The 21,729-nt window shown below is 38.3% G+C and overlaps 1 long non-coding RNA gene and 1 pseudogene across 1 annotated transcript; both read left to right on the forward strand.

Annotated features, from left to right (window-relative positions):
• Positions 1 to 1,655: 1,655 nt before the first annotated feature.
• On the forward strand, positions 1,656 to 3,033 carry LOC141816947 (WD repeat-containing protein 55-like; annotated as a pseudogene).
• A 3,523-nt stretch (positions 3,034 to 6,556) lies between these two features.
• LOC141816946 (uncharacterized) lies at positions 6,557 to 20,940 on the forward strand. Its single transcript, XR_012600761.1, has 3 exons — positions 6,557 to 6,870; positions 7,643 to 7,704; positions 20,886 to 20,940. It is a non-coding gene; the product is annotated as an uncharacterized LOC141816946 (long non-coding RNA).
• The last annotated feature ends 789 nt before the right edge of the window (positions 20,941 to 21,729 follow it).

Here is a 21,729-nt window from a genome sequence, read left to right on the forward strand (position 1 = left end):
CGTCCTGTTGCTTTATCGAGCAATTAATCCTTCAAAAGCGAACTCACTCTGATACCGCTTGTAGGATCGGGTTGGACGTTCTTGAGGGGGGTGAATAGACGGTTAAAAAGAATAGTACTCGTCTTTTAAAAAAGAAACTTGGTCGCAACTGGATCGTTGCTTCCAAAGCGGTTAACGCTCAATCAGAACTTCTTTAGGCGGAGAAGCCTTTACAGTTGTAGCACAGTGAATTAGAGAGAAAATTACAAAGTAATTGATGATATGACTTATAAAACTCTAAGTCTTATTTATAATCCAAGAGAATAGATCTGGATCGTTGATCGTAGATGAATTTTCTTTTAGCCATTGATCGGAGATTTGCTTTGATTGTAATCGTTGATTAAATAAAGATAAACTTTATCTATAATAAAAGATAAAGAAAGGTATCCTTAATAAGAATTAAATATTTATCTTTTATATGATAAAAGATAAAATTGATCAAATCTTATCTTTTTTTTAAAAAAGGTCATGTTCAAAAGGTCCAAGTCTAAGTCTTCTATTCCGGTCAGAAGTCAACATATTTGACTTTTTGTAGAATCGTCGATTGGGTGATTTTTGGCTAATCGGAGTTAGGCTCATCCGAACCCGACTCCGGTCTTTTGCCCATCGAGCGTACTTCTTTCCAACTTATCGTCCCTCGGACGTCGCGCACGTCCTTCTCGCTCCACCGGTATACTCTTTCGCAGTTTCCGCGTTCTTCAGATGCACCGAGCCTGTCGGCTCACTACCCCGTGCTATCTTTCTCGTCTGTTATGTCGTACGCTCGACTTCCTCCGTACCTAAGTCCTGCACACTTAGCAGAGGGATCACAATAACACAAGATCTAACTTAACTTGGTTGATCACATCAAAATTAATCGGGGCACCAACAATGTCGACAATAACGATGTTTAGGTGACCAGTTTGAGGGATAAGAATTTGAGAAAATATGCTCTTCTTTTTTAAGTTTATTATTCCTTTCTCTTTTGTTGTTTGTGTTTGATTTTTGGATTGGATTCGAGTGTAATACTTGTTAAGATCCAACCCATTGTCCTGGGAAACTCGATCCACAGGAATTTTTTCTCACAAAATTTGGATCAATCTTGAAGACTAGGTGCTTCTTTATTTGATGGAGGGACCCAGCTCTTTTGACACATCAAGCTTATCCTGATGGATTGAGGTTAGATTGAGATTAGTAACATCCGTGTGTTACAGTCATGCTCTCTTTGGGGGCTTTAAGGGGCAGTGTTCATGGTCACTATTAACAATTTGTAGAAGTCTTGGATTGGATGACCTTATGAGACTGGATATGTGTTTCACATGTAGGGTGCATTTTTTTTTCCATAATCTGTACAATGTGGCAGACTCTCTTCTTGTTACTTTAAACTATCATCATTTTTTTTTTGCCCTACACATAATACTTGTTGTGATCCATAATATGCTGCAATTCTTCTGTCTTGTGATATCTTATTTGTTGTCTTGTGTATGTGTCGCACATCATACGCCATAAGAGTACTATGATACTTCAGCAAAATGAGCTTAAAGCTATGTTTAATATCATTAGAAAAATATGATTCAGTACAGAAATAGCAAGAAGATTTGTTGGAGTATTGTTTTTTTATATAAAAATATGTTATTTTACCCAGGGTGGTCGAAAAGTTATCTGCGGAACTCAGACAGGAGCATTATTATTATATTCTTGGGGCCATTTCAACGATTGCAGGTAATTTTATCAGAAAGTAGATAATGTTTGTGTTTATGGTTCATGATGTCATTATCTTTGGGTTGTTTTTTTTCCCATAGTAGTCCATACATCTAACCCTTATATTTTTGTATCATTAGTGACCGTTTCCTTGGGCATCCTATGTCTGTTGATACATTATTGAAGGTGAGTAGTTTTGTTATACACAGATAATTCAACTCTTCAGTTATTTATGAATTAACATATTATGTCTCCGGAGCATAATTGAGTTAGTTACGACGGAGCAAAATTGTTGAAATGGGTAAGGGTCGAATCTCGACGAAGCTGAGACAATATCCTCCTCCGTCGTGGTCAATTGTGGCTTCTCGATTTACTTTCTCACAGATGGTCGTGGGGCTGACTGTGTGAGGCCGTTAGGATGACGGATTTCACCTTTTTGTTGAAATGAATTAACATATTATGGTTTTGTAGCTTGACGAAGACACTCATTTCTGGATCGGAGGATGGAGTGATAAGGTTTTTGGACTAACCTCTCCGGCTCTCTCCGAATTCCAAAGTTCTTTATTCCTTAACATCATAAATTTTTGGATAGGTTAGTAGGCATTCTACCAAATAGGATAATTCAGCCACTTGCAGAGCATTCAGAATACCCAATAGAGCGCCTTGGTATGTGTTTGTGTTGTTGTTGTTAATACTTTAAAGTTTTTGTTTGACTGTTCTAACAGCCCATGTTGTTGGCCATGCAGCATTATCAAAAGACAAACAGTTTCTTGGCAGCATTTCACATGATCAAATTTTGAAGGTGAAATTATAATCCGCTATTTGATTTACGGATTAATTTATCTGGCACGTCAGGCCTTGGTTACGTTTATCTGGTATGGTACCATCTTTCCGAGATTATGCAACTGATGAACCTGTACGTTATCTTTTTCTTTCGTAGCTTTGGGATTTGCAAGAACTTTTGGATAACCAAAACGGTGCATCAGAAAATCAAATGGTCGAAACTGATAGCGATGATGAAGAGATGGATGTCGATGTGAAACCTCTGATATCTACTAAAGGTGCAGACATGCGGTTTAAACTGTCATATGTGTTTAGCAGTTCATAATTCTTAACTCTAATTGTTTGTGAAGGTACGATGAGGAAGAAATCCGGCAAGGGGCAAACATCAGGCTCTACTGTTACTGATTTCTTTGCAGACTTGTAGTTTGCAGTGTGAAATAGGGAGTCATTGGAAGAAAAAATCATGGAGAAAATTTTGAATTTTGATTTATTTGCTGATGCATCTTTAACCTTAAATGCTAAGCAAGAGTAGCAGGTACAATCCTATAATGTAAGTTGAATTTGTATTTATTTGTTTCCTTGTACAAAAGTAGTATTTTACGTCTGATCAAACACAAACTGTTCACTTTGCATCTTAACAATGTCTGACCTCTGAATTATAACACTAGGCTGGCAAGCCTAATGACACTTAACTGGGCCAGTGTATTAGGACCAATTATGGACTGCGCTGGCAAATTAATCCAAATTTGATTTGATTGGGCTGACATCATTCGACTCAATTTAACTAAATTGGTAGATAGATTCGGTTCAATTTGACTTGACTAGGATGAAATATTCGACCTCAATTTGACTTGACTGGACCCACATGCGCCACCAACTTGTCTGGATTCGGCTGACATATTCAACCCAACTCAGCTTTGACCGAGTTAGCAAATGGATCCAGTGTGAATTGATTAGACTAACTTAATGCGTTCAATCCAACTAATTTATTTGGTCCAATTTTAAAACTTTAACAAAAGATGGAATTTGCTATTCCAGTAGTTCATCCGTGAGTAGATAAATCGAGAAACTATAATTGATCACTATAAAAAAGCACATTATCTTAATTTTGTCAAGATTCAATCTTTGCCACTTCATTTGTTTTGCTTGGGGGTGCCTATTGCTAAAACTAAAACATTGAAAAGGGAGTCAAAATCATATGTTTTATTCATGAACAAATGAAATGAAAGCGTATGTATTTCTGTTTCATTCCATCTTTATTATATGACAAACACCACTTTAATATGAAAAAAGAAAGTTGGAAACATGTCAAATGGACATACTTACAATGGCTCCACAAAATGTGCCATTGTGATATTAATCTAACTATAAGCAAGTTTAATCAGGTTTAGTAGATCCGATTAAATGACTAATTAGGTGCTATGGTGGATTAAGTAAGAAATTAGAAAACTAATATTTTGTTTTAATTTCCTTCTTCTTGAGCAAAAGGTGGAATCCGCCACTCATAATCACATAATAATTCAGCCATCTATTCATTTTAATGACTACAGAAAATAACTTAGGTATCTGCATACCTTGGTCTTCAATGGCAAAGATCTGGTGTCTTCAATGGCAAAGATCTGGTGCTGATGCTTCTTGTCATTCTTTAATGAGCAGTAAGTCATGGAAGTCATGGCTACGTTGAGGTTTGCAGCTGAAGTTTTGAAGCAGCTTGGATTGGGCATGACAACCGGATGTTGTTCTATTTTTTTTTACAAAAGGTAAAATTTGTTATCTTAGCGACTTGCCATCCTAGCGGTCCCACACGGTCGACTTCACGACCATCTGTGAGCAGGTAAATCGAGAAACTGCAGTTGCTCATAACGGAAAAGAATATTATCTTAGCTTCATCGAAATTCGAATTCTTATCCTCTTCTGCAAATCTATTTTATCATAACTAATTCAATTATGTTCCAAAAGCATCAGATGTTCTTCTCACATATATCATAGGGTTGCCCTGATGTGTTCTACTTAAAATTGATTGATGACTGAAACTAGTGGGGTTTGCACATTGTTGAAGAATAAACGGTTGCTGAGACATTTCATCATGCGAATTTAGGAACTGCTGTGGCACTTGAAGTGTTTTGTTTTGCTCTTGCAATGGATGTAATTCAGGAGTCCTAAATATTAAACTGATTAAAGAATAATCAATAAGTATCAAATATTGGAATCATGTTAAATTAGATACTATGATTAATAAATTCTGAAGTTCCCAAAATTTGGACGTGCAAATATTTATCGTCATATGAAAACTGCAAAAGAAAAAAAAGTAATATTTAAAAAGATTAGTATTTTACTTTACGTTGTTTGGATAAAAATTTCTAATTTATGTACTTATCGAGGAAGAAAAAAAGTGAGGAAGAAATATTATCGATGATGGAGAAGTACGTCTTCGGAGGTATCATCGTCAAGAAAGGAAAAATAATTAGAGATGTTGAATTAGTTTGTCTCATCGAATAATTTAAAAGTTGAATTGAAATTTTATCAATTTATTTTAGATGAGTGTTACGGCAGATATCCACGATGATGTCAGCATGAGATCAAGTCTGATCCGGGTCTGATTTGAATCTCGCCCAGAGACCTGATAAACCCTGTACAAATCTCCCTTGGTCTGATAAGTCTTGGCCGAATCCCCATTCGGCCAGAGCCTTAGCCGAATCCCCATTCGGCCACACCCAACGCCGAATCCCCATTCGGCCAGAGCCTTAGCCGAATCCCCATTCGGCCACATCCCTTGCCGATTCCTCACTCGGCCATGGTCCTCGCCGAATCCTCATTCGGCCAGAGCCTGCCGAATCCTCCATCCGGCACAAGCCTGCCGAATCCTCCCTCCGGCACAAGCCTGCCGAATCCTCCCTCCGGCACAAGCCTGCCGAATCCTCCATCTGGCAGCAGCCTGCCGAATCCTTCCATCTGGCAGGAGCCTCGCCGAATCCTGCTAATCCGAGTCCTCAGCCTACTCCTCAGCAGACTGAATCCGAGTCCTCAGCAGACTCCTCATCAGGCCGAATCCGAGTCCTCAGCAGACTCGCCTTACAGTGCCCTGGCATGTCCCATCATGTTCTCTGACTGGCCCACGCTCTTCATTTATTATCGCCGCCTTCTCTAGCACCCACATGGGCAGTGACATGACGGCACCTACCAGAGATGAGTCTCATGACTATTGTGCTTGACATCTAATTAATTATGATGGGACATCTTGTAAATGATGACGTGACACCTGCGCACGCTCATCCCTTCCTTTAAAAGGCCACTCCGTCGGACAGGTATGGGATCGGAACTCTCTTACTCTCTTTACGCGCTCAAGTTCTACTGTTCATCCTCTTCCTTTCCGTTTTCTCCACTGATTTGAGCGTCGGAGTGGTCGCGCCGGGGCAACACCCGGCCTTCCTACTGACGTTCTCTCTGTTCGCAGGTCCGGAGGTCCTCAGAGTTCTCCCAGCTCTCTTCTTCTCCTCCCCTCCTTCTTCCGTTCCAGCCCACGGCGAGCTGAGGTCCGGTGACGTGTCCTGGAGCACTTCTCAACCAGAGCAATGAGTTCAGATGGATCAATCTGTCTAGGTCCGCAATCTACGTGGATCGGTACACGACCTGCAAGAATTAACTCGCGGATTGAAAAAATTTATTTATTTTTTAAAATTTAAAATTAAAGAAGAAAATTCAATGAATTTATGAGTTTGATTCGTCTAAATCGTAATTTAAATTTAAAATTTTTAATTTAACTCGTTTAAATTAAAATTTTTAAATTTTTTTTATTTTTTAATATATTTATGAGTTGATTCGTTTAATTTATAATTTATTTTAAATTGAGTTGGATTGGAATTGGATGGATTAATCCGTCCGCCACCTTGAGTTTGATCCGTTTGACTGCGCAAGCATCTTGACGGCGTGGAGCGAGCGCGTGGTCGGTGAAAGAAGCAGCATCTACGCTACGTAGAGTCGTAGACCTACCAACACAGTTTATTAACTCCTTGTTTTTGTGTTAACCGGTTGATCAAGCACTAAAAAGAGGCGGAAAAGGAAAAGAAAGAAAAAAAAAACCACCGACACGGAGGGGAGTGGCATCGTCGACCGACCAAAAATAGCCAGGTAGAACCCAAATCGAAGAAGGGGAAACGAGGGGAAGTAGATCTGGCTAACATTGGGGGGTTGAGGGCGAGGAAGGCGGGCAGCGCGCTGGAAAGCGAGGACGCCGAGGAGTGCCGGCCGTGGCGCCGACGACTACTATCATCCATGGCCATCTCCTGGTCTGCCCTCTTCCGCGTCTCCCTCCTCTTCCTCCTCATCGCCGCCATCGCCACCGCCTTCATCACGCTACCTGTCGAGAAGGTATCTAGCATCATATGATCTACCTCCTTTTTTAATTGGGCGTTAATCGTCGTGGAGTGGGATATGGGGAAATGCATTTACTGGCAGCTTCCGGTTTCGATATCGATTAAGCCTTCTGCGGGTCTTGATCATGTAACCATGTACTATGATCTGATCTTTGACCTTTTAATGCATGAAGAGGAACAAAAATGGCGGAATTGTTCCTAGATCTCCTGTTCGTGATTTGGCTGATGGTTGCTGTCAATGTTTGCTATGGGATTTTTTTTTAGTTTATTAAAATTCTCGTCCAGTCAAGAAAGGTCAGCAATAGGGTCCAATTCTGTAATGATCTTTGTATAGTAGTTGACCCGTTTTTTCTTGGTTCATTTGCCTTCGTGATTTACTTAAATTGATTAGAGGCCATCTCAACCTCTAAAACAAATCAAATCAAAATTATGTGAAATCTTTGTAAAACATGCAGGCTACCTACTACCACTTATACCTCATCAATTCTCATTGATGTTCCTTGTCATGATAAGTTGCTAGTTTATCTAGTTTGTGGAATGTGATCAGTCCTTTGTGTGCTTGATGGAAATTGTTATTATATTTTAATTTGGTCCTTTTGGACTATAATTTTGTATTACGCTTCTGTTCACTTTTTGGCCAGAATAAGTGTTCGTTCTGTCTTTGATGCACATGTTAAGGTTATGGTATGTTTACTTAAAATATGTATTAGGAGTATTGGTTTACATTTGATTTTGATGACAGTTCTTTTAATATTGCTTGCCAACAGATTCTGAAGGATTTTCTAGTGTGGGTGAAGCAGAATCTTGGTCCATGGGGTCCCATAGTCCTGTAAGTGACAGGAAGTTTACTTTTATGAGTTATGACCTTTTTGTAGCATATTTCTAGCTTTGATTATCTATTTATGTTTTATGAATTCACTTGTATAATTTTTCTTCCTAGAAATTTATGTATATTTTTTTCTGGCAAATATTGTGCATTCTTTTTCTCCCTGCCAATTGGCAGATTCATTTCCCCTAGCATCTTGCAGTGTTTTTGCCTAACTTTGGTTCTCTTTAAGTTTGCCCTCCATTGCATAATTTCATTTGTAACTGTTCTGTTTGTAACAAATCATATTTCTTGTCCATAGCATCCTTATTGAATTTAAAAGCAATTGAGAAATTGCATATATTTGCAATGTAGATATGGAATATAGAAACTGAAGCAGTCAAAATGATGATGATTTTTCCCATCAATCAGCACTCTTACTTTAATGGTGCATATTTTGACTTCCAAATCCAATGTTATTTTTTCATGGTCCATCATTTTGATTGTTGTTACTACTTATAAGAATCAGAGTTGTGAGTTATTTAACTGATTTGTTTGCAATATTCCATATTGATTTTATCTGATTGAATCTTATCCAATTTCTGTTGATCTAGTTCGCTAGGAAGAATAAGTTAACCTTGCACTCTGGATTGACTTGGTGATGCTAAAGACATTTGGGTAAATTAGTGCTCCAATGCAGTTAGCCATAGTGTTATTTCCTATCTAATTCAAGCTGATCTTAGTAAGTTGATTCTTTTAACTAACTGGGCATTATATAGTTTACCTTGCAACATGTGATCTAAATTTGTTCGATTGCATGTCACATTTGCTTATTCACAATGCTTAAACTTAGTAATAGAACATTCATTTACATTGATAAGACTACAAAACTCCTTTTTTAACCCACGATTTTGTAGGATTGATGATGGTTCAACTAAAGGGGTTGGGATGGGGGTGAACAAATGGTGTGTAGGTCTCACAACAAACACTACTTAATTTAATGTTAGATACAATGTGCATGTGTGTGATAAATCAAAATGATAAATAATGCAAACAAATGAATAATGCATAATGTTGATACAAGATGTAATGTGCTTAAGAAACTTCACTTTGACATCCAAGCACCCAATGTGTTCGGTGTGTCACCTTTAAAAATCGACTAATCTACTTTTTAATATGAATTAATAGAGTAAACCTCTATAATGTGTATGACATATTACTAGATTCTCCTCATAGGGATGAGCTACAGAGCCACTTAGTAAATGCCCTCAATTGCATTTCTTCTTAGTCAAGCAAACTAATGACCTAATCTCCTTCCTATATTAAGACACACCCTCGGGCTAGGCTTCCGCTGGCCGAATAACCCACCAACTCCTTACTCAGCTATAGTGAGCAATTTCTTGTTACTACAACAACAACCAAATGATATCCCACTAGGTGGGATCGGCTAAGCAATTTCTTGTAACTAGATGTGATAAATTATATAAATAGAAATAAGAAATATAGGGATATGGTTTACTTTGACTATAGGGATATAATTTACCCCAATTGTAGTAATTTAATTAAGTCTAAATACTCTTTATATATATGTATGATTGATGAATAAAATGAACAACATATTTTTTAATTCTAAAATTTTTTAACATGATGTTAGAGCAAACCCTAGCTGTCATTCGAAACCCTAGCCTCTATGGTTTAAAATATAGACTCGTGCTGAGGTTTCAGTCCTGGATTGGAATGATACGATTTCGATACCGTATTGTGCCGTATTGATATGATTTCTTTTTAAATATAAAATATATTTAATTAAAAATAAAAATGTAATCTAAATATTTAAAAAATGCAAAATAAAAAATTAATTTTTTTAAAAGAAAAAATTACGAGATCGCGACACTTTTATATGATAAATAAATAAATAAAATTTTTATTATATATTTTTAAAATTAAAATAAATAATATATATGGTAAATTAATGGAAAATTTTTATTAGAGTTTAATTAAGCCTGTTTAAATTATTAATCTAAGTTTTAATTAAAACTACGTCGCCACCCGTGGGTGTGCTTGTCCTCATCGTGACCAGTGGGGGTCGCAGTGGGGTCACGATACCTCCGCAACCTCGCGACCCCACGGTTGCCTGTGGTTCCGATACCGGGAGGAGGGTGGAACGATAAATTTCACTTGTTTCACCCGACACGGAACGAAAATTTAAACCATGGCCTCCTCTTCTTTTCCATTATTGATTAATGCTGACAACTCCTCTTCCATTAGCCACTGTGGCCCCCATCCGAATCTCTACGCGTGAGCCACACACGTCATTACAAGTTTTCTGGTCTAGTCCCACATGCTGGTGTGTGAAAACGTGTTCATTACCAAAATATCTTTGGTTGTCACTATTTTGTTCACTCTGCTCCGTATAATATTTTCACATACCTAGATGAGTCAACATATGTTCAGGTGGAACTTTTGTTGAATAACAGATTTAGAGTTTCTTGGGTATTTCAAATTTAGTTCTCTACTACTCCTTGATGATATGACTGAGAAGGAGTTTGTTATGATCTCTATTAATAAACATATCAAATTCTCTCAGCATCAAGAATTGTTAAAATCTTTATCTATACCTTACTACTATTGTCGAGTCAGCTAGACTAACTATATGTCTTGTTTCCTTGTCCTCCAAATGGGTCATTGCTTTTGGTGCTAGAGATCATATGATAGGTATTTTTAATTTGTTCGCTACTTTTTAGTCACATATCTCAACTCCTGTTACTTTAGCGGATGGGTTAACATCTTATGTTCTTGATTCTGATGCAAGTACTCCAACTCTTTCAATTCCATCACACTCTGTCTTAAGTTTACCTTAATTGTCTTTTAATCTAATTTCTGTAAGCAAACTCACTCGTACTTTTAATTGTTGTCTCATTCTTTTCTAATTAGATCTTATGATCAAGAAGATTATTGGCAAAAGGTATTAATCGGGGGGCTTCTACATCCTTGATGCATAGGTACCAAGGTCCATCATTTGTTCTAGAATAATCACCCTGTTCAAAGCACATTGTTAGTTGGATCATCCTTCTCTTCCAGTAGTGAAGAAACTTTATTCCCAATTTTATAATCTATCCTCATTAGATTATGAGTCATGTTAGTTTGCTAAATCATCGTCTAAGTTCAAGTCCAAGAGTCAATAAATGTGTTAGTTCTTTTTTTGGGACCTTGTCCTATTATGTCTTAACCTAGGTTTAGGCATTTTGTTACTTTTGTTGATGACTCGTGTGACATGGTTATACTTGATGAAAAGTCATATTCTTTTAGTTATTGTCTTTTTTGCTAAGACTAAAAGTCAAGTTAATGTTCCTATACAAATATTACGAAGTGATAATGCTAAGGAATACTTATCAGAATCTTTACAAACTTATATGACTCAACATGACATTCTCCATAGACCGTTTATGTAGACACACCATTCTAAAATGGGGTTACTGAGAGAGAATAAACACCTTAAAATTGTAAGTGCTTTATTATTCCAAATGTAGGTTCCTAAATGGTTTTGGGCCGATGTAGTTTCCATAGTTGCTTTCTAAATCGTATGGCATTGTCCGTTCTTCATAATGAGACTCCTTATCACATTCTCTTTCTAAATAAGTCATTATTTCCTATTGAATCTAGAACATTTGGTTGTATATGCTTTATAAGGGTTATTCATCCTTAGGTCACAAAACTTGATCCAAAATCTTTGAAATGTGGTTTTCTTAGGTATTCTTGGGCTAAAAAAGGATATAGATGCCACTGTCCACTGATGCCACTTTTCTTGAACCCACACTTTTCTTTCCCTCTATTGATGACCCTTGTCAAGGGACAATGATGATTTGTTATTCTATACCGTCATATCCTCTATTTATGATCCTATTGAATATGTTCTTGTTAAGCCTCCTATACAACATGCTTATGATATATTCCTCCTGAATCATGTCTCACGCCAACTTTTTGTCAACGGATCCAATTTTAAGTAATGCTCTACCAATTGCTCTTCATATGAGTAAACGTTAATGCACTTATTTAATGTCTTCTTTTGCGTCTTATAATAACTTATTATCATCGACCTGTTCCTTTATTATGTCTCTGGATTCTCTATCCCTTCCTAAAATTGTTCATGAAGCTCTATCTTATCTTGGTTGGCATAATGCTATGATCGAAGAGATGAATGACCTAGATGACAATGATACTTAGACCCTACTTAAATTACTTGCAGGGAAGAAGACAATTGGATGCAAATGAGTGTTTACAGTTAAAGTTAATCCTCATAGGTGTATTGCTTGATTGAAAGCCCATTTTGTTGTTAAAGGCTATGCCAAAACTTATGGAGTATATTGTCCTAATACTTTTTATCCTGTTATTAAACTTACTTCCTTATTTATTTCCATGGGGGCTACTTATAATTGATGATGTAAGACCTCAAAAATACTTTTCTCTATGGTGACCTTTAGGAGGAAGTTTATATGGAGCAACCGCTGGACTTTATTGTGTAGGGGGAGTATGGAAAAGTTTGTTGTCTTTGTAAACCCTTATATGATTTGAAATAAAGTTTCCGTGTTTGGTTTGACGAATTTAGTCAGATAATTGAGAAGTTTGGAATGAAGAAATGTAAGTTAGATCATTCTTTGTCTCTACAGATAGTGTATAGTGGGCATCATCTTGCTAGTTGTAGATATAGACAATATGGTCATTATTGGAAATAATATTGTAAATATTTTGTCTCTGGAATCTTTTTTCATAGTTAGTTTCATACAAAGGATTTAGGAATTTTAAAATACTTCTTTGGCGTTGACGTAACAAGAAGTAAGAAAGGAATTTTCTTATTTCAGATGAAATATATACTTGATTTATTGTACAGGAAAATTTGAGGTTAAACTATGTAGTACTCCAATGACTCTTAATTTGCAACTCACAAAAGATGGTGAATTATTTGAGAATCTTGAGAGATAAAAGATTGGTTGAAAAGTTAAATTATTTCATTGAGACTCTTCTAGGCATTGCATATTTAGTGAGTATTGTGGGTCACTATATGGTTTTTCCAATAGTTAATCATTGGGCAGCTATAGAACAATTTTTGTGCTATTTGAAAGGAGCACTTGGATGAGGTATGTTGTATGACTATCGTAGTTATACTAAGGATGAGGGTTTTTCAGATGCTGATTAGGCAGGACCCATGGATGATCGAAGATTCATATCTGGTTATTGTGTCTTTGTCGGGTGTAAAATATTATGAAACCCTCACTTACCTTTATTACCAGGGATAAGCCCCTATTTATACATTAATATAGGGACCTATTCTAGGAGAATTATTCTATAAAGAAAAAACAGAATATCTAATAGAATATTTATTCCTAAATATTCTAACACTCCCCCTCAAGCTGGAGAATATAAATCATATGTACCCAGCTTGTTACATATGTAGTCAATTCGAGGACCTCTCAGTGACTTGGTGAATATATCTGCTAGTTGATCCTGTGAGTTAACAAAACTAGTAGATATTTCACCAGATATAACTTTTTCTCTGACAAAGTGGCAGTCGACTTCAATATGCTTTGTCCTCTCATGAAAAACTGGATTCGAGGCGATATGCATGGCGGCTTGATTGTCACATATAAGTGACATTTGTGTAACCTCTCCAAATCTTAGCTCTTGAAGCAATTGTTTGAGCCATATAAGCTCTTGACTGGCTATGGCCATAGCTCGATATTCTGCCTCTGCACTGGATCTTGCCACAACATTCTGCTTTTTGCTTTTCCAAGAAATAAGGTTATCTCCGATAAATATACAAAAACCAGAAGTAGATTTCCTATCAATGGGAGATCCTGCCCAATCTGCATCAGAATAGCCTACGACTCGAGTATGTCCTTTGTCTCCGTACAAAAGACCCTTTCCTGGAGCACCTCTGATATATCGGATAATGCGTGTCACAGCATCCCAATGTTCCTTGCATGGAGAGTTGAGAAACTGACTTACTACACTTACTGCAAAAGAGATATCTGGACGAGTAACAGTAAGGTAGCTTAATCTCCCTACTAATCGTCTGTATCGTTCAGGATCTGGAAGAGGCTCCCCCTGATTTGGCATGAGCTTGACATTAGGATCCATAGGTGTGTCAACTGTTTTTGAGTTTAACATGCCTGTTTCTTCTAGAATATCCATTGCATACTTCCTTTGGGATATGATAATCCCATCTTTGGACTGTGCTACCTCTATCCCCAAAAAATATTTGAGTTTGCCGAGATCTTTTGTCTGAAAATGTTTGAACAGATGTTGTTTCACCTGTGAAATCCCGAGATGATCACTACCTGTGATAACAATATCATCAACATAAACTACTAAGTAGATGCAACCAGTAGATGAGTGACGATAAAAGACAGAATGGTCAGCCTCACTCCGAGTCATGCCAAACTGTTGAATTACAGTACTAAATCTACCGAACCATGCTCTGGGAGACTGCTTGAGGCCATATAAAGATTTCCGCAGGCGACATACAAGACCAGAAGACTCCCCCTGAGCAACAAAACACGGAGGTTGCTCCATGTAGACTTCCTCGAGCAGGTCACCATGTAAGAAAACATTTTTGATGTCCAACTGATAAAGAGGCCAATGTCGAATTGCAGCAATTGACAGGAATAAGCGCACAGAGGACAGCTTGGCAACAGGAGAAAAAGTGTCCCCATAATCCAATCCAAAGATCTGAGTATATCCTTTAGCAACGAGACGAGCCTTAAGCCGGTCAACTTTTCCGTCTGGACCAACCTTCACCGTATATACCCAACGACAACCGACAACTGACTTCCCTGGTGGTAGAGGAACGAGGTCCCAAGTCCCACTGCTCTGCAAGGCACACATTTCATCGAGCATAGCCTGTTTCCATCCTGGATGGGCAAAGGCATCACCTGCAGTCTTCGGAAGAGAAACAGACGACAAAGAAGAAAGACAAGCAAAATAGGAAGGAGAAACACGATGATAACTCAAAGAAACATAATGAGGAGAAGGATTACGAGTGGAACGCATACCTTTCCGAATTGCAATGGGAACATCAGACTCATGAGATGGGACCGGAGGACGAGGCGAAAGACTTGGCTCCAAAGATGTGTCCATGGCAGTGTCAGTGGTGGGCGGCGGCAAAGCAGGACGAGAACGACGTTGATAAACCTGCAATGGAGGAGATGTCTCCGGAGGTGACAGAGACTCCTCCGGAGGATAAAAGATAGCCAATGGTGTAGGCGTAGAAGGAGAAAACTCGGACAAAGATCCATTGGGCCCAAAAAATGGAACCGAATCAAAGAAGGTGACATCAGCAGAGATGAAGTATCGACGGAGAGTAGGGGAATAACACTTGTACCCTTTCTGAGACCGTGGATACCCGAGGAAGACACATTTATGAGACCGGGGACAGAGTTTGCTAGTGCCAGGATCGAGAGCATGAGCAAAACATATAGAACCAAAAACCTTAGGTGGTAAAGGATGAAGAGACTGATGAGGATAAAGAACACGATGAGGTATTTGACCTTGTAGAGTGGAGGAAGGCATGCGATTGATGAGATAACATGCAGTAAGGACAGCGTCACCCCAAAACTGAAGAGGAACATGAGAATGGAGAAGAAGAGTTCGGGTGGTCTCAAGAAGATGACGATTCTTGCGTTCAGCAACTCCATTCTGTTGAGGGGTATGAGGACAAGACGTCCGATGCAACACACCATGAGACGCCAAGAAGGTCTGAAATGGAGTAGATAGATACTCACGTGCATTATCACTTTGTAAGGTTCGAAGAGAAATACCAAATTGAGTTTTAATTTCATAGAAAAAAGATTGAAAAAGGAAAATAACTCTGAACGATCCTTCATCAGATATAACCAAGTACAGCGGGAAAAATCATCTATAAAGGTAACAAAATATCGTGACCCCAATGTAGAGGAAACACGACTCGGACCCCAAACATCGGAATGGACCAAAGCAAAGGGAGACTTAGCCCGATTCACAGTGCGAGGAGAAAAAGAACTACGAACATGCTTTCCTAATTGACATGACTCACAAGACAAAGACTTTAAGTGAGAAAGATCAGGATGTAATTGTTTCAACTTATCAAGGCCAGGATGTCCCAACTGAGCATGAATAAGAAGTGGAGATGCCGCCGCCGAACCAACAAGAGAGGACTGTTGAAGTCGATATAGGCCATGAGACTCACATCCGAAGCCAATCATCCTCCCCGTACTCCGGTCCTGTAAGGAAACAGAAGATTTAGTAAATGAGATGACACAATCAAGAGACCGAGTAAGCTGACTAATTGATAATAAATTAAAGGGAGCACCGGGAACATAAAGAACATTATGGATAGAAAGAGATGGAGAAGGATGAACAATACCAACACCCTGAGACTGAGTTTGTGAACCATTTGCCATGGTGACAAAGGGTAAATAACCAGAAGTAGAGAGAGAAGAAAAAAGAGATTTATTACCAGTGATATGATCAGTGGCCCCAGAATCGAGAACCCAAGGACTCGAAATGTGAGATATGCCAGCAAAGGAATTACCAGTGAGTGCAACGGTAGCAGGGGAATCAGAAGTCTTTCGATCCTCATACCACTTCAGAAAATCATCATAGGAAGGCGGTGGGGTCGGATCTGGTGGCAACTGTGAAGTGGAAGTTGAAGGAGTGACAGAACTCTGAACAATCTGTGCAGCACGAGGAGGTCGACCATGTAGACTCCAACATTTATCAATTGTGTGTCCTGGTCGATGGCAATGATCACACCAAGGGCGTCCTTTCCCATTCTTACGAGGTGGAGGTCTGTTGTTGTTTCGAGAGACCAAGGCTGATGAGTCAATATGACTGGAAGAAGGCAACGTCGAGACTTTGGTAGGGACACGAAGGAGAGTCGCCCAGGTACTGTCCATAGTAGCCTCTGTGGGATTACCCAGGATCTGATCACGAACATGAGAATAGTCTGTGGGCAAACCATATAAAGCCAGAGACATAAAAAATTTCTTCCGATTTTCAAGCTCTGCAACAGGAGTGGCCGCAGGTGGAAGCAGTTCATTGAATTCACAAAGAAGTCTAGACACTGAACCCAGATAAGTTGACATAGAATCCTTAATCTGATGAGCACTGAGAATGGTCATGAGATCTTCACAAACTTGATAGAGTCGCCGAGAGGTATTTGTAAAAAGTTGTTGAGCCTGTGTCCAAACAGCTTTGCAGGTTTTGTGAGTGCGGAAGACATCCTTAAGAGATGGATGGATGGTGGCTCGGATAATACAACACAACTGAGCATCAATCTTTTTCCACAGAGGACGTTCGGCAGCTTGAATATCTTCTTCGATTTGGGTGAGATGTGTCTTATAACCCTGTCCAACAAGCCAAAGTTCAATGTGAGAGCTCCAAGAGGAATAATTCTTACCATCTAATAGCTCGGAAGAGAGCGGTGCAGTGATGTGGTTGGTAAGGATTGAAATATCTGGCTTCGAAGTGTTGGAGGTAGCCATGAAAAGAAATGGTGTCCTGGTCCAAACAGGGGCAAAAGACGCTCGGTGAACCAAGCGATCCTCTCTTGCGGACTGCGTTCTCCGGGCTCAGATCTGGCCAGAGATTTGCTGCTGCTGAAAGAAAAATAAAAAAAAAATTTAGAGATCTGGTGGCGCCATCTACTGTCGTGCGGTGAAGGTGCTCAAGATCGCGTCGAAAAATCGGGCGAAGATGAGATGGCGTGCGTGCGGAAGGAACAACGCCTGGTTGCTGTCGCGCGATGAAGGAGTGGCTGCTGTCGCGCGGTGAAGGAGATCAGGCAGGCGGCTATCTCGCGGAGGAGAGACTCGGGCCAGCTGCTGTCGCGAGCGGGAGGGATCGCACGTTGCTTCTCCTTCTGCGCGTCTTGCTGTTGCTGCGGAAGGCGATGGGAGTCGCTGTTTCCTCGTGCCCAAAGGCGAGAGGAAAGACGAGACAGAGGTTCGTGGTGGAGGCGCTACTCAAGCGGGATCGTGGCTGATCCCGGTTCCTCTGCTCACGGGAGACGCACGCGAGGAAGGCGCGTGGCGGCGACGAACAGAGAGAAAGAAAGAGATAAATCGTGGTTAGGCGGATAAACCTAAACCTAAGGCTCTGATACCATGTAAAATATTATGAAATATCTTACTTTATTTATAGGGATAAGCCCCTATTTATACATTAATATAGGGACCTATTCTAGGAGAATTATTCTATAAAGAAAAAACAGAATATCTAATAGAATATTTATTCCTAAATATTCTAACACATTGCATCAAGGCTCCCCTTCCCTCTTTCTTTATATATGAGATTGATGAATAAAATTAATAATATATTTTTTAATTCCTCTAAAATTTCTTAACATTAGAGATCTTCTAGAAAACAAGATAAATCAATCTCTTATTAGGATTGTTGTTGGTGATTATTCCTCTAAGAGTTTCATACCAATTACTTATTAGGATTGTTGATCGTAATGATATTGGAAGGTTGGGAGAAGGGGGGGGCTGAATAACATCTTAACTTTCAACACATTTCTATTAATTTTAGTATCAATACACAATAAATAATCTGGTTCCCGAATAATCTTCAATTATGTCTCTTCCACGTAAGGCCATGCTTCAATTAAATAATTCACTATATTATTAGAGAAAACTAAAACTCTTCAACCATGTACTAAATACAACAACCAAGCTTTTTCCCATTAGGTGTGGTCGGCTATATGGATCATTCTATTCCATTGGACTCTATCCCCTATTATATCATCATTTATATTTAAATAAATTTTATTTTGTTTTATTGTTGCGAATCAAGTCTTTTTTGACCGTCCTCTTCTTGGTTTGATGTGTATATTTATTATAGTTTCACATCACCTAATTGGAGTATTTATTGTTCTACGTACATGCTCGTACCATCTTAAACGTGTCTCCCTGAGTTTTCCCTTAATAGGTGTAATTCCGACTTTCTCTCTAATGTTTTCATTTTTTATCTTGTTCATCCTTGTATGTTCATACATCCACCTTAATATCCTTATCTCTGTAACTTTCATTTTCTGCTCATGTGCTCGAGTCATAGTCTAACATTCAACTCTATATAACATAGCAGGTCTAACTACTGTTTTATAAAATTTTCTTTTAAGTCTTGGATGTGCTTTGCGATCATAAAGAACACTTGACGTTCTTCTCCATTTTAACCATCCCATTTGTATTTTATATAAGATATTTCTCTCAATTCCTCTATTCTTTTATAGAAATGATCATAAATACTTAAAACTCTCAGTTATAGGTAACTCATTATCTCGTATTTTAGTAATTATCTCATTACGCCTAATATTACTAAACTTAAATTTTATATATTTTGTTTTTACTCTACTAAGCCTAAAACATTTTACTTCTAGCGTTTCCTATTAAGATTCGAGTTTTAGTATTTACTCCTTCACATATCTCATCCACAAAAATAATATCGTTTGCAAATAACATGCATTATTGTACTATATTTTGGATTTGTCTAGTTAGTTCGTCTATGATTAATGTAAAAAGATAGAGATTTATAGCTGATCTTTGATGTAACCTAATTTTTATAGGGAATCTAGTTAATTCGTCTGAAGTCTTCACTCTTGTAATTACATTCTCATACTTATCTTTAATTAGTTTACTATATGCTATATATTAACATCTCTCTTTTTAAAAATTCTTCATATAATTTCTCTTGGGACTATATCATCAATTTTTTCTAGGTTGACGAATGCATATATGTAAGTCTTGCTTAAGTTTTCAAGCTTTTCAATTATTGTTGACCTTTCAGGAATAAATTCAAATTGATTTTTAGTCACCGTGGTCTCTTTCTTAGTCTTTTTTTCTATACTCTTTCCCAAAGTTTCATAGTATGACTCATTAATTTAATATCATTATAGTTTGCACAATTTGTATATCTTTATTCTTATATAAGTGAATTAGAGTACTTACTCTTCACTAAATGAAATCTCAAAAAAAATTTCAAATTAATTCCACTCAATAATTCTTTGCAATCATCTCAAAATAAAAAATAAATTCAAATTAAATGAATCTAAGCTGATTCAGCCTCGTATGTTATTTGGGATTTAGTCATATACATCAAATTGTATCTCTTGATGATTGACAACCCTAGAATTTAAATCTGGTAATCTGTTCCTCTATTCATATCCAAGAATTAACTCAACATTAATCTTTAGTTATTAATTACTCAATTAAAAATTCAACATGAAAATCTCGGACACTGCATCCTCTCATAAAATTTGACCATCCAATTGAACACCTGACTGATGGAAGAATTCTCCACTAGATACACAAATCATTCACGGTTAGCACCTAAACCTCATCAAGGTCGTTAACACCTAAATGTTGCTCTCACTCCCTAACTTAACCTAACACTCTAGACACTATGTCACTGAGCTTCGCACTTCTAATCTAGTGCTCTTAACCCCCATCTAAATGTGAAAGCAGTTAACCTGTTAAACTTGACTACTGCCCCAAAATATTGTGTAACTTAAACAATCATCTAAGCTTATTAATCTCTTTAGTCATCTCTCCATGTGTTACTAAACTGCATTTCTCCCACGCTATGTATGTGTCTACTACACTTGTATATGCTATTGTGTAAACTGCAAATATGATTCAATTACCTGTGGCACACTAAACACTAATGAGGCTCGTACTGTCCCAGTTAGCATATTCAGCTACTGCCATAATATGAAATTACCAGGTATCCTTTCAAAATGGAGGAAAACAAGGGGATTTGGCAAGTGGTAAAATAGATTTCAGTTGATAGAAGAGGTGTGCTTCCCTGGAAAAAAAAAATACAACCTTAAATCAAGCTAAAGAACTAAACAGAATTATAATTAGAAACACTGTTATTCCTTAGGAAAGTAATATGCACAAATCATTTATCTAGTCCGAGCCCCCCCATCTTCTTGTTCTGATCAGACCAGCTCCTTCAGTAGTACAATGATCAGAAAGAGATATTTTTTCCTCCCAAATCTGGATGCTACAGAATATCTAAGTTCTTGAGTTTTCCCTTGCCTTTCTGGAATTGGTAATCTAGTTGAAGGATGCATTTAATGAGTTTGACATTTTGTAGCATGTTTTGTTAGTCCTTAGAATTACCTTTTCTTATCACTTATCTGCTTGTTGATATTTGATTTTGTTTGTAATTAGGGCTCTTGCTTATATTCCTTTGACTGTGTTGGCTGTTCCAGCGTCGGTACTTACGGTGAGCATGACAATGGGGCTCCTGACAGTGAGGCGGATATAAGTCATCTCCTGCCTTTGCAGTTATACTGGTTGGTGCTACTAGTCTTCCTGCTTTAGTTGCTCCTCCGGCTGCTACTGGTGAGGCTTTAGAGTACACTGGGGCTATTGCTGCCTTTGAGTATACTGTCGATGCTGACTAGTCTACTGGTGCTAGGGCTACTGTTCCTACTGCTACTGGGGCTAGTAGTGTTCTTGCAGTTACTCTAGCTAGGGATGCTGATCTTAGAGTTCCTATTGGGGCTGCCGCCTTTAGAGATGTCTCCTAGGCTTTCGAGTTCACTAAACGGGCACAACTTGGAGCTACTGCTTTGGATAGTCAATCCTTCGCAAAGGGCGCTACTTACAAGATTACTTGCGAGCAACTCTTAAGCGAGCAATAAAGACAAGAAGAATACAGAACAAGCAATACAGGAACATACTCACATCATCAGAATCAGACCCATCACAAGGAGCTCTTTTAGTAGCTCAAGTTGTTCACTTAAAACTGACTAAAGCAAAAGCTGCTACTGAGGCTACTCTTGCTACTTTAGAGTAGAGACTACTACTACTACTGCTGCTGATGCTGTTAGTGATGAGTCTGTTGCTATTGCTGCTACTACTGTTGCTATTGCTCCTTTAGTAGCTTCTGGTGCTCCTTTCGTAGAGGCTCCTAGGGCAGTTACTCTAGCTCTAGTGAGGCAGGTGCTGCTATTGAAGCTGCTTTCCAGTATACTAGTAGGGCAGCTCTTCCAGTTCCTAGTCTTGATGC

This window comes from Curcuma longa, unplaced genomic scaffold (assembly GCF_044706935.1).
Source record: "Curcuma longa cultivar G26 ecotype Majalengka, Jawa Barat unplaced genomic scaffold, ITB_CL_G26_1.1 contig_18690, whole genome shotgun sequence".
NCBI lineage: Eukaryota > Viridiplantae > Streptophyta > Magnoliopsida > Zingiberales > Zingiberaceae > Curcuma > Curcuma longa.